We start from the raw sequence: 14114 nt of genomic DNA on the forward strand, positions 1-14114 counted from the left end.
TCAATATATATATTTTCCGGTGTTTATACGGTCACTAGCTCACCCTGACTGAGTATGTGTGTGCATGCACGTGTAGGTTGAGCACTTAGCGTGACCGTGCATGTTCCGTCGTGTGCTCGGACATGCATGCATTAGGGCGTCGCGCGCGTTTTTGCGTCCATGTGTACGTGTGACTGTTGCATACACGTAGGGGGAGTACGTGTAGGGGGCACTAAGGAGCAGTCAAATCACACAGTAAGTTAGTTGGAAGAAGCAACCATCATTTCACTCTTGAATGACACGTACGCAATATAAAATGGTTGATATGGAGAGAAAAAGAAAACCACTATATATACACTAGCAGGAGCCTAAGCTACAAGCCTGCTTGCTAAGGTTGCTCTCTTCACAAGCATAGAACGACGGGCCTGATCCCGCAGCTAGGGGAAGGGAACAATGTTCTGTTTAGACACGGTCGACATCGGCGAGGGAGAAAACCCACAGTCGGTGCGTCCCAATCGGGGGTCACCGCGGTTTGGCCCGATGTCGCGTCCCAACTGCCCTTCTAGCTACAGCCCGACATCCCAGGTAATCCATCTTCCTTTTGGAGCCGGCTTGCTCCACTGCTGTAGCTCCATCTCCATGTTGATCTTGCTCTACTTCTACCGGATTCTACTTGTGATGAGTTTATGTCTCATGAACTAGTGCCAGTACTATTATTCTAATCACACTTCTTCAATATCTTTGCCATCAGGATGCTCAGGTTGATTTTAGTGGAACTGCACAAAAGCATCATATGATCCGAGGGTGCCAGCCGTCTTTCCTTCGACAGGTTCTACCTGGCCAGGGAATTAAATCATGTTTAGGGTTTAGGGTTTAAGTCGTAGTGACCCCATCGGCAGTTTTTCTTTCGTACACGCTCTCACAACTTTTTTCTTTAGTTGTGAAGTAAATATTGGCTATGATCTGTGAATCATTGAGATGCATCAGCACGCGTGTTAGTTTTACTTTGTATTTGATGGAATGTTGTAACGGGGCAACCTTGGAATAGGAATGAAAATGGAGTGGAAAGTTTCCGTTTTTCCGAAGAAAAAATGGAAACGGAGAGAAACCAACGTTTCGTTTCGTTGGATCGCGCCATCCAGCAAAACCAACATTTAAATCACGTCTATCGTGTTCGTGTCTCACCTTCCTCCACGGCTCGACGCCACACGGTTGCTCGGCATGCCACTCACCGCAAACCGAGTATATGATAACTTTCCCGCCTGCATGTCGATGGATCGCGCCATGGAGTACTACTAGCACTACTGGAAGAGATTGACGAGTTGGGGGAGGACAGCTAGCTGTAGCACGGACTTCCAAAAACTTTTTACATGCATGTTGTAGCCGGCTATTGCGACCTTTGAATGCGGAGCAGCCGCGTGCACCCGGAAGCGGCGCGGGCGATGCTCTCTCGGCCGGCGCGCCGCTTCAATGTCGGCGCCAGTGAGAGGTCGCGTCTGCTCTGGCCGGGCATGAATGCGGAACTGACCGTTTCGGGCGGGAAGCACGCGCGGGTGATGAAGAGGGTTCGGGTTGGTCAGGACTGGCCGTGGCAGCAGTCCGGACGTGCGCAAACAAGAGATGTTGTACGTTAATATTACTGCGTATATAATTAACAACGTAAATAATGTGCCAGTTGGACAAATATGATTGGAGATGGAGATGGAAATGGAATTTTACATAAACACGGATATGCATGTCTATGTCTATGTGCGTGTGCGCGACGACTCTTGCGACCTGGAAGCGGGGGCGTGTTTTTGATTGAGTTTTCTTTCTTGGTATGTTAGAAAATCAGTTTGTCCAATTCACATCTAGAAGTTATTTAAGGATATCACGTCTAAGCTCCCACAAGTATATAATGTAGCAACAAGAAACAAAAAAATTAGGACAAAAAAATAGACCACAAATAGAGTGGACATCAACTTAGATGTGCCATAACTATGTCACATCTAGATGTGTCCTAGACAGACCCTTAAAAAATTGTCCGCTGATTTTCGTTTCTCTTTTCCGGAAACGCGCGTATTCTATTTAAAACCACTGCTATGGAGAGATTTTTTTACTCCATTATAGCCTCTTGTTTGATAGAGTTTCTCGCGTCTCGCTCTCTCACCCTCTCCATATCAAAACAAGATGACAGTGTCTAGTCTATCTCTCTCCTCACCGGTGGTCACAGATCCAGCCGAATCCCGTCCGCTGCGGGAGGTGAGGAAGTGCAGCGTTGACGTTTGTCGCTGTCAGCGACGGGGGGAGCCGATGCGCACCGTCCTCTCGGAGCCGGCGCTAGCGCGGACGAAGATCCTCCGCGCCCTTGTTCGCTTCCGTCGTGTGTGCAGATCCCGCCCGCCCGCCTAAACGACATCTCGCCCACCTGAGGTATAACTTGTTGTACTAGTCCAGCTCCCCAGGTTGCTGCGTGCGGGTTTTCTTCTATGCGACTACTCCCCATCTCCCCATGCATAGTAGCTAGGGTTCGTCGGCTGGTCCAACATCACCTACTAGTACTAGAGGAAATGCCACTTGAAAAGTTGTCCTGATTTATGCCTCGGTGGAGGTATACATGTTGTTTCGACAAAAAGTACATGGTGGTTGTGCGGTCATTGTCCATATGGTGGTAGTACCATCACTGGTTAAATGAAGAAATGCTTTTTTCTCGGGTATCCTGGTTTAGTTCCCATCAAGATATAATTATGATGCTTCTGTTTGTTGGTGTACTTTTCATTAACCCTTTTTTATATTTTTGGAAACAGCGATGCGTGTCTCCATACCCAGGCATGTCTTCCTCAATTTTAGTGGAACTGCACAAAATTGGATGGCCATTGTTGTTCCGCCTCACTGTCCTCTGCCACGTGGTTCTTCCTTCCTCGAGCTTGATTACTAAGAAGAAACACACCACAGTGAGGATTTGTTGAACTTCAGAAGTGCCTCACCCGAACTTGATGCCAAATGGATGATGCATCACCACGATGACCTATCGATGCTCGTGGTCGCGCCTCATGGTTGCGTCGGCTGGTGAAGCTGATCGATTTTCAATGAAAAACAAGTTGTCTTCCATTAGTGCTCTTTGCTTGTTACGCACAAAGATGATATCCTTCATCAGTTCACCTTGGTTGCGTTGGAGACGCAGTCGTCTTTCACTTTGGTGCAATTTTATCACACAATTGGCTATGAACCAAATGTTTCCTCGAAGAAGGATCGACGTTGGTACTAAGAGCATAAGTTTTGTATTGATTTCTAAGCCTTCTCACAACTTTGTCTCCAGCTCCCCTGTAATTTTATTTGTCCAGCTATTAACTTTGATTTTAAAAATGGTGTGGACTAAAAACCCGGATGGACGTAGTAGCCCTCCATTTTTATTTACTCCGCATATTAGATTTGACTGAAGTCAAACTTTGTAATACTCTCAAACCTTTCCGATAATTGAAATTAAAATTCTTTATTTGTACACACTCTCACACGTTTCCGATAATTTGGCACATGTGTGGTTGTTCACTTAAGGGAGGGTAGTGTACCACACGTGAAGGACAGGAAGTGCGACCAGGACGCGTGGGCATGGATCGTTAGTTCATCGGAAGTAGTACTCCCTCTGTACATTAAATAAAGAGTTTGGTTTCGTACTTACACAATTTAAAACGATTGTTATGGAGAGAATAAGAAAACTACTCCACTATATATTAGTCGTATACACACGAGAGTACTATATGGACGCAGCTTCATTGACTTAGTGCACCTGCCTTTGGGTTTATGACAGGTGGGCCCAAAATATGGCTGGCTCACCTGTCATATAGCCAAAAGTAGATGGAGTGAAGGCACCGGAGCTCAGTACGTACTACATTAGTATATATATAAGCGGGAGCCTCAGCGCTTGTTCGCTAGGGTTTGCACTCTCCACACGCTCGCCGCAATACATATATGTTACACGCTGGAGGCTCAGCGTTCATTTGCTAGGGTTTGCTATATTCATAGTCTCTCACCCTCTCTTCATCAGATCTAAACAAGACTACGTTGGCCTCTTGTCTCTCTCCCCCTCACAGCTGGTGAAGGAGGCGTCTGTATCCCGTCGCACCGGGAAGGGGAGGAGGTGCAACGTTAACTCTATCGCCTTCGGCGAGGGAGGCAATCCACTGCCGGCTGCACTGTTCTCTTTCACCCAGCGCCTGTGCGGGAGGGCCACCGACCCCTTCTTCCTCGTTGCCGTACGTAGTGTGGGCAGATCCGGCCTACCGCCGCACGCCTTGCCACATCCCGACGACCCTAAAGTATAAGTTTCTTTGAAACCGTCGTTGCTCTAGCTGCATGTGGATGTTTTTCGATCTGTAGTCGAATCTAGGTCTTGGTTCAAAGAGGAAAGAAAGGTGCAGTGGGGTGGAGCATGAATCTAGGACGTCGTTCAATGAGGAAAGGAGGGAGGAAAAGTAGTATAGACTGGCTATCCAGCCGCTTTGTTGGTCGAAAAGGGAAAAAGGGGGTAACCCAGTACACACATCTGTAAGGAACCGATCTCTTTTTTGAAAAGGGAAAGAAACTGGGGGGGGTCGGGTAGTTTGTGCAGGACTAGATTTGCTGCCCTCACATAGGAAAAAAGTTCAAAGAGAACAAATATGGGACCAACACAGATATGCTGCTTGGCTACATACTCTGCATCACCCATTTATAGGTGTGGACGCACATGGTGCTAGCATGTCCCATACAGCTATTTTGTTGTTGTTAATCTAAGAATGCTGCCAAAAAATTGAAGCCATGCCACTGTTAAAAGTAAATTACATTTTTAACGAATGTTGTTTCAAGAGAGTGTCTCTATTAATATGAATCAATGCTACCATTTTAGAAATGCTACTATCCTACTTTGTTTTCCATCCAAGATAAGTTAGATGCTTCTTTCTGTCACCGTTTGTTTCATCCTCCTTTATCGACAAGTAATTGTTTCCTTTTTTGCCTCTGTTAAAACAGGGGTATCGATTCAACTTGTTGCTATTGCGACATTTTGCTTCGCTACTCGAAACACTTATGTTTTAAGAGTGTTTTGTGCAGTTCAACTTGAATGTCACACCGGTGACTTTGCTTAATTTTGGTGGAACTGCACAAAAGGAGATTGAGATTTGTTTCCAGTGTTCCTGTCGAGTTGTTTCAAATCTTGGTCTCTACCACATGATATCTATTCAACTTGTTGCTATTGCGACATTTTGCTTCGCTGCGCGAAACACTTTGCTTTATTTCAGTGCAACTGCACAAAATGAGATTGGGTTTCCTATTCGTGTTAGCAGATTCGTATTTTATCCTGGTGTTCTCATGAAAGGTCAGTACAGGCCTTCATCCACATGATTGTGCAGTGTGCTTTGAGATCTTGTGCTACTTATATTGGTACTGTTTTAAATAAATGTTGAATTGAAGCTATTATATTGTTGTCTTTTCCCATTAAGTAGTGAACAAAAACGGGACCAACCCAGACATGATGCTTGTTGCTTTGTTACAACAAACTCTGCATCACCCCCTTTATAAGTAGATGGAAGCACATATTGTTGTTGCGCCCACTCTCCCCTGGAAATATTTATGCTTTTCGTTAATCTAATGCCGCTGGTAAAATTAAGCAATGCCACTCTCAGAATTAATTAACTACTGAATCTTAGTTCAAAACTGCAACACTTGTTAGGAATGGTGCTATCCTGCTTTGTAGTTCTTTCTACATGTTTAACCAAGGTATTGTTAAGATAATGTCTCTTTAAAAATGAATCAGTTGCATTGTTTTAGGCATGGTACTTTTCTGCTTTGTCGTTCTTTATACATGTTGAACCAAGGCATTGTTAAGATAATGGCTCAGTCAATATGAATGAATCACGCTGATGGAGAATTGCTCCTCTCCTGCTTTCTTTCCCATTAAGACAAGTCATCAACCGTTATTTCTCAGTAATTGTTTCCCTTATACTTATTGTTGCTTAGAGGGATATCAAAATTAAAGCTCGGTTTTATTCCGACTTTGGTTTTAGTTGAACTGCACAGAAGGAGCCAATGTGTCCAAGGCAAACTGCTGCGTTACTGGGTCCAGTTGGTCATTCCACTTTGCAGAAAGAAGCAGTCACTGGATGCGGTACATTACAGAAGGAATGACCGAGAAGCTTTACAGAGTATTATTAGACACTGGTGACATGACTAGTCTGCAGAGACCATTGGCAATTTAACAACACGTGGAGTGCCCTGGGCAAAAAGTGCCCAAACAAGTACAAGAAGCTAAGACAGGACACGATCATAGGCATTACATATTTTGAATGGGAAAAGCTTGTCAAAGTTTAATCATTGATGTTAGCAAGAAGACATTAGTTTAATATATTGGAATTGGAAAACCTTGTCAAAATTTGCTCATTGATGTTAGTAAGAAGACGTTAGTTTAATATATTGGAATTGGAAAACCTTGTCAAAATTTGCTCATTGATGTTAGCCAGAAGACATGCATTTGATATTTTTGAGTGGGACGCCCTTGCTGTGAGCAGCGTCAAGTGTTTTTCCTATTCATGTGTTCAGTTTAGAAGTAAATAGTTACTCTGCTGAGATCTTCCTGTGTTAAGAGTTTGTTCTGAATATTGTCTATGTAATGCCAGGCCTTGTGTTTGATTGCAAAGTTGAGCTTGGAATGTTGTGGCATGCGGCATCACGAGCTGTTCACCGTGCCTCCTGAGAATAATGCTTAGTATTGTTTTGCATGTCGATCTAATGCCAGTGATTTGCTTGTTAAGAAGATCATCCTCTTTTGTTGTTTCCGTGCGTAAGAAGTTCATCGACTAATGTTTCATTCATAGCCTATACGACATGTCGGGTAGGTTAGACGTGAAACCGTATGATCTTCCGACCAACTCATGATATGATATTAGACCGTGATTGGATCGCCATTTTCCAACCAAAACCGCTTGTAAAACAGATGCTTGTAAATTAAAGCAGATGGTCTCGGGCGAAGGCGCTTGGTTGGTCGATTGCCCATGGATGGCATGATACGCACGTCGTGCATGTATCGTCTGGAAATGTCGTCCATATAGCAATGCTCATAAAATATACACTGGTCTCTCAAATTACAAGCGTAACCCGCCGGTTTACTTACAGACCTCGGGCCTTCCGATGACGAGTAAATTACACTTGTATGTTAATACAGGTTTGAAATAAACCAGAGCTCCCAAGCGCGACCTTACAGTTTCATGCCGTCTCAGTTTCTCGAAGGTGCTCATAGGTGTCCGATGATCCTGGCTTCCTGAATGAGCAGCGGGCGTTGTATCAGACCTCCGTAGGGCTCGCGAGGCCCTCTCCATTGTCCTTCGAGTTGTTGCGCTCGACGTGGCGCCGAGCATTGTTAACATGGTCAACGAACATGAGGATTTAGGAGATGACTTTATTTTGACTGGATGACACTAGGGACCCTCTAGGGCCATAGCGTACGTACGCAAGTGCCTCCTTATTATGTACAACTATTTTTTTTTTGCTTTCTCCTGGTTTCCTGACATCACGGTCCCACACCATTGTCAACCTATGTAGTCAATATAAACGAGAGAATTGCACAAGGTGCGGCCGACAGCTGGGACCAAGCAGCTCGAGCAGTATTTGTGTTTTTGAGGCATGAGCACTGCAGAGTTTTTCTTGGTGATGATTTCGTTGTTGTTCAGAGGAGAGCAGGGCATTAACTGGGCGGGCTGTGGCCCGTCTAGCCCAGGCCAGATATCCAGCCCAGATACTACTTTTTTCAAGATGAAAATGGCTAGCCCAGCTATACGTCCTTTTGAGGAATACCCAGGCAAGGTCAACTTGTTATTCTCCGCCACGCTGTGCTGCAAATCTTTCCTAGGAGGGATGCATTAGGCTTAACAGGAAAATGGGCTTTAAAAATAATAATGGGATGTAATTATAAAAATTGGGCAGTAACTATAAAAAAATGCACCAAACATGAAATTAGTTTATAAAATATTATTTATGGATTTTGAAAATCTTAAATTTTCATTGTTGTGCGTGCAATGTTTCGTTGGATTTTTACGTAATACAAATTTATATTTAATCTGAATAGAAATTTCGGGATAAAAATATTTCGGATCCCATAAAAATGTGGGAAATTTTATTGAATTCTGTCTTCAATGGTTGGTTGAAATTATTAATCGTTGTCCTAGCTAGAAAATGGGTTGTACTTTTAACAAACTGTAAATGGGCTGTTGTAAATTCCATTAGAATTCAAAAATGGGCTATACATTCTTACAAAACGCAAATGGGCTATAAGTTCTCTGCCACACACTGTGGGCCTACTAAGTGACGCGTCCCCTAAAAAAATAAGTTGACGCATATGCAAGGCTTTGTCAACTTATTATAGTCAACACACGGTTCTAGCAGCAGTGGCCGCTGGATGTCTATCCAACAGATGTCGTGCTTCTTCTTCAATCTCGGATATTCTTAGCTTCGACCGCCCAAAAAATGATTCCTCCCCCTGACATCTGGGGTGCACCGTTTCGGAGGCTGACCTGTGGGCCTACTAAGTTGGAGTGTGCCAAGGGCTTTGTCAACATAGTCAATATAAACGATTCTAGCTTCAGTGACCGTACGATGTCCATCCAACGGCCGTATTGCTTCTTCAACCTCTGGTCTTCTTGGTCCAGCCGCCCAAAGCAGCGCCGGTCGTGCTGCCAGCTCCTGCCTCCCGTGGCCGGCTGTGCTACCATGGAGGCCTCACCGCCCCCATACTACTCCCATCGCTAGCCAGGCCATCCCTCCACTCACCCACACCCCCTGTTATTCTGCGGCGACGGCAGCCTCACACCGCAGCCGAACCAGTGAACCCTCGTACTACTCTCTGTGCGGGCTTCCACTGTTGTGTCTTCCCCGGCTCTGCATCGTCCTCTTCCTAGTCTTCACCTTCGTCCATCGCCCTGGTGCTCTCGGCGTGGCGTGGTCAACATGGTCAACGACCGACTTCCATTGGAAGAGTACTGTACATGGAGAGGCTAACAGCTGGGTCCACGGCGGCCGCAAGGAAGTGCCTCCTTATTACGTGCAAAATAATTATTCCTCCACCTGACAGCAGGGACCCGCCGGACGGGCCACCTTATTTCACGAAAAAAACATTTCCCCCCTGACTGCTGGTACCCACCGGACGGGCCACCGTATTTCGCAAAAAAAACGTTCCCCCTGCTGTCAGCTCGGACCCACCGGAGTGCCTCTTTATTACGCACAAAAACATGAATACTCCCCTGCTAGCTGGGACTGACCTTGGTGGGAAGCTGACTTGTGGACCTACTAAGTTGACGGGGACGGAGGGCTTTGTCAACTTAGTCAATATGAACGATTCTAGCTCGTGACCGTACGATGTCCATCCAACGGCCGTAGTGCTTCTTCAACCTCTGGTCTTCTTGCTCTAGCCGCCCAAAGCAGCGCCGGTCGTGCCACCTGCTCCTGCCTCCCGTGGCCGGCTGTGCTACCGCGGAGGCCTCACGGCCTCCATACTACTCCCACCGCTGGCCAGGCCATCCCTCCACTCCACTCACCCACGCCCCCTGTTATTCTGCGGCGACGGCAGCGCAGCCGAACCAGTGAACCCCCGTACTCCTCTCCGCGTGGGCATCCACTGCCGCGTCTTCCCCGGCTCCGCTTCGTCCCCTTCCTAGGAATCGCCGTCGTCCACCCCCGTGGTGCTCTCGGTGCGGCATGGTCAATGTGGTCAACGACCGAATTCCATCGGAAGAATATTGTACGTGAAGAGGCTGACAGCTGGGTCCACGACAGCCGCAAGGAAGTGCCTCCTTATTATGCAGAAAATAATTATTCCTCCACCTGACAGCAGGTACCCACCGGATGGGCCACCAGTATTTTGCGAAAAAAACGTTTGCCCCTGAATGCTGGGACCCACCCGACGGGCCATCGTATGTCGCGAAAAAACGTTCCCCCTGCTGTCAGCTCAGACCCACCGGAAGTGCCTTCTTATTACGCACAAAAAAATGAATACCCCCCTGCTAGCTGGGACCCACCTTGGTGGGAGGCTGACTTGTGGGCCTACTAAATTGATGGGGATGAAGGGCTTTGTCAACTTAGTCAATATAAACGATTCTAGCTCCAGTGACCGTACGATGTCCATCCAACGGCCGTAGTGCTTCTTCAACCTCTGGTCTTCTTGCTCCAGCCGCCCAAAGCAGCGCCGGTCGTGCCGCATGCTCCTGCTTCCCGTGGCCGGATGTGCTGCTGCGGAGGCCTCACCGCCTCCTACTATTACCACTGCTGGCCAGGCCCTGCGGCGACGGCAGCCTCACATCGTAGCCGAACCAGTGAACCCTCGTACTCCTCTCCGCGCGGGCTTCCACTGCCGCGTCTTCCCCGGCTCCTCGTTGTCCCCTTCCTAGGCCTCGTCGTCGTCCACCGCCCTGGTGCTCTCGGCGCGGCGTGGTTAACGAGGTCAAGGAAAGACTTCCATCGGACGTGGACTGTATGTGGAGAGGCTGACAGCTGGGTCCACGGCCGCAGCAAGGAAGTGCCTCCTTATTACGCGGAAAATAATTATTCCTCCACCTGACAGCGGGGACCCACCGGACGGGCCACAGTATTTCGCGAAAAAATGTTTCCCCCCTGACTGTTGGGACCCACCAGCTACATCTTCGCAGGCAAGGAAGTGCCTGATAGTCGGGACCCCCCTGGTCGAAGCGTACGTACCGTTGTCATTCTGGTCGCGAACGTGTACGTACATATATACTGGTGGATGTAGAGGCGCGCACGTATCGTAGTAGAGGCGCGCACGTAGCATGTACACGTACGTACAGCGGCGAGGGTGCAAGAAAGAAAATACGGCCACGTATGTACATACGGGCAGGGTCTCGAATGCCTACTCGCGCATATGTACATGGCTGGGTCGGAACGGAGAAACAGGGTCGTCGTCGTGTTCATGGGGAGCCAACCGGCTGGTTCGGAACATAATGCGTGGTCGTGTTCATCAGGAGGGCTTGGACAGAACAGGCGATGGAAACAAGGCCTGGCGTACCGTACAACGGAGGAAATGGCCTTGTGTTCGACCAACCAGGTTCGAAACGGGGTCTTGTTAATCGGGAGGGGCCTGGCATACCGCAAAACGGAGGAAACAGACCTCCTACGGTCGAAACGGGGGTCCTGTTGATCGGGAGGGGTGTGGTGTACCGCAAAACGGAGGAAACGAACCTCCTATGGTCGAAACGGGGGTCCTGTTGATCGGGAGGGGTGTGGCGTACCGCAAAACAGACGAAATGAACTTGTGTTGGAGCACTACGGTCGAAACGAGGGGGGAGGGGTGTGGCGTACCACAAAACGGGACTCCACGGGATATTGTTCATCTCCACCGTCGACCTCCTCTAGCCTCCACGGGCTACCGTCGACCTCCTCCAGCCTCCATGGGCTCCTGTTCATCTAGCCTCCACCGCGCGCTACTCCACCGGATACTGTTCAACCACCCCTCCACGGGCACCCCTCCACCGTCTATTGTTCATCCAGCCCTCCACACCACAGGGTCCTGTTCAACCACCCCTCCACGGCCACCCCTCCACCGTCTAATGTTCATCCAGCCCTCCACACCACGGGTTCCTATTCATCCGGAGGCAACGCCACCGCTCATTGTTCATCCAAACCCCCCTGCAACGCTCACTGTTCATCCCAGAGGCAGCATCAATCGGCTTCAGTTAGCAGCAGTAGCGAAGGAATCGCTCCAACGGGTTCAGTTAACAGCCATCGATCGATCCCTCGGGTTCAGTAATGCGTAGCCTGCAGTGCAATCGCTCGGGTTCAGTTAGAGCCCAATGCCTCGCTCGGGTTCAGTTAGAGCCAACGCCTCACACACACGCGCGTACATACGAGAGAAATGCGCATTGCTCCGCCCCCGACCTCCCACCGTAACCGGCAACTCCCTAAAATTTTCCTCCCCCTCGCTTCTACCATGGTTTTTTCCGTCATGGACGGCCCAAAGAATGTCATGCAACTGTGTCTTCGGCCCGCCCAAGATGAAAAGCCCATTTTCTGTCATGAATTTTTGTCATAGAAGTAGGAGCCCACCACATCTATGATGATACCGGGTTTTGTCACAATTATCATCATAGAAGTGTCATATGTATGACAGAAAAAAATTTCGTTCGGCCCAAAATGTCACGGATGTGTCTTTTATTTTGTAGTGTATGAACTAGTAAAACTATAGGTAGAGATTAGAAAATGGATGTAGGACATGCATTTCAAGAGGAAAATAGAACTGGGTTGTGTGTTTGATTTAGTAAAAAAACTGCATGCGGATGTTGTAAGACAAAACATAACGAACGCTAGCGGGCCAGAGGCCAGTAGATACCTGCTGGATCTTTGTGCCCCGTTGTCGTCATGGGCTGGGCATGTTAAAGACAAAACCAAGCCTGTGCAGTCTACAGCTTAGTTGAAACTTGCTTGACCTGAAAAAACAATACACATGCTCAATAAACGCGAGAATTCTGCAAGTCCAGACTGATAACTGGGATGCAGCAGGGAAATTGTTTTTTCATTGTGATAATAAGTACATGCACTTGTTTCGAGAAATTTGGAGAGATGGGAATTCGAACGGCAGGTACTTATGCTACCCATCAAATAAAAATCAGGTGCCTGAAAATTCGTTTCGAAACAAATGATTCAGCTTTATATCAACGTCGACCCTCGACATGATGGTTGGAAGCAAATGCAAGTTCATACCAAAAGATCGTTAACAACAATACCAACTTGCGGACGACAAGGTAGTACAAGTACCAATACCAAACTAACTTATAATCTTTTTACTCCTGGCCCTAGTGTTCGTCTGGTAGAAAATCTTGCAGAGGACCAGCTCCCGCTCCTTCTCTTGCTCCAGGTCCCCGAGGTGGTACTGGTGCACCACCCAGTTGGTCCTCTGTTGGTCAAAGTTCTTGTTGGTGCACAGCACCAGAACCTTTTTGCTGCCCGTCTGCCGGCCGTTGACCATCACCGGTAAGGTATTGCCGGTCTTCTGCCACATCGCGTGCATGCCGCACTCCAACTGTATCTTGCAACACGTCCATGTGCCCCTTTTGGATGCCCTAGAATTGCACTGGAAGAAATGCTTGCTTAGGCCACTCAGTGTGATACCTGCAGTATTGTTGAATACAAGTTTTAGTGTATGTAGTTGGCATTTTCATAACATCTTTGGCATGTTGCAGTCACTTGTTTCACTTTTTATTAACTGTCAAATTGTAATTGCTTCACCAGGTCTGTGTCTAAAAAGAAAAATAGAGCTATAAACAAAAAATATGTTTGTGCAAGTAGACGGTCGATCAGTATCTTACCTGGAAGTTTCTCAGGATGGGTGTAGCATATGCCGTGCTCGCTGCCGATGGTTGGTATGAACAAATCGATGAGAGGGTGAGATCTCACGCTGTCAGCACTCACTTTGGCCTCAAGGTGCTTGATCAGCTCCTGATCCATGGGATCGAACTTGACGCTAGCCGGCAGCACCGGCCAATCCTTCTTCGACATGCATCGGTTAATTCCAGTTATATGGTACTCAATGTATGATCAATCGACTGTTTTAAGTGAATGATGAAAGATTTCGACAGATAAGTGGTACTCCAAATCTGAAGTCCAGAATACGCGAACACGCCGCTGGGATTCTTGTGTCACCTCACGGCCAGCGTGTAGTCACGTCAATTCAATGTCTGGAAATGATGAATAAATTGACCGATGTATACTAGTACTGCTACTTTACTACTTACTAGTCGTATTTAGTGTCACATTTTAACCATAGGTTTAACTAACAAGTACGCACTTGAAGCCTAATTGATATATCTATATATATATATATATATATATTGTTACTAGTAACAGAATAATATTCTGTTACTCCAGCGCCCTAGAGAACGAGATGAATTTTCTTCGAACCAGTATGCCCGTGCGAAAAAATATTCAAATCACCCACTCAAGTTGTCTGCAACCACCTCTTCCCACTCGCCGGCCTTCCCCTCTGCCCCGCGCGCCACAGGCCAACCTCCACCACGCGCGCCCCCTGGCCAGCCTCCACCCCGTGCACCACCGGCCAACGTCCATCCCGCGCTCCCTCCAGCCACCCTCCACCCCACGCTACCGGCCAACCTCCATCTCGCACTCCC

This window comes from Triticum aestivum, chromosome 5B (assembly GCF_018294505.1).
Source record: "Triticum aestivum cultivar Chinese Spring chromosome 5B, IWGSC CS RefSeq v2.1, whole genome shotgun sequence".
Lineage (NCBI taxonomy): Eukaryota > Viridiplantae > Streptophyta > Magnoliopsida > Poales > Poaceae > Triticum > Triticum aestivum.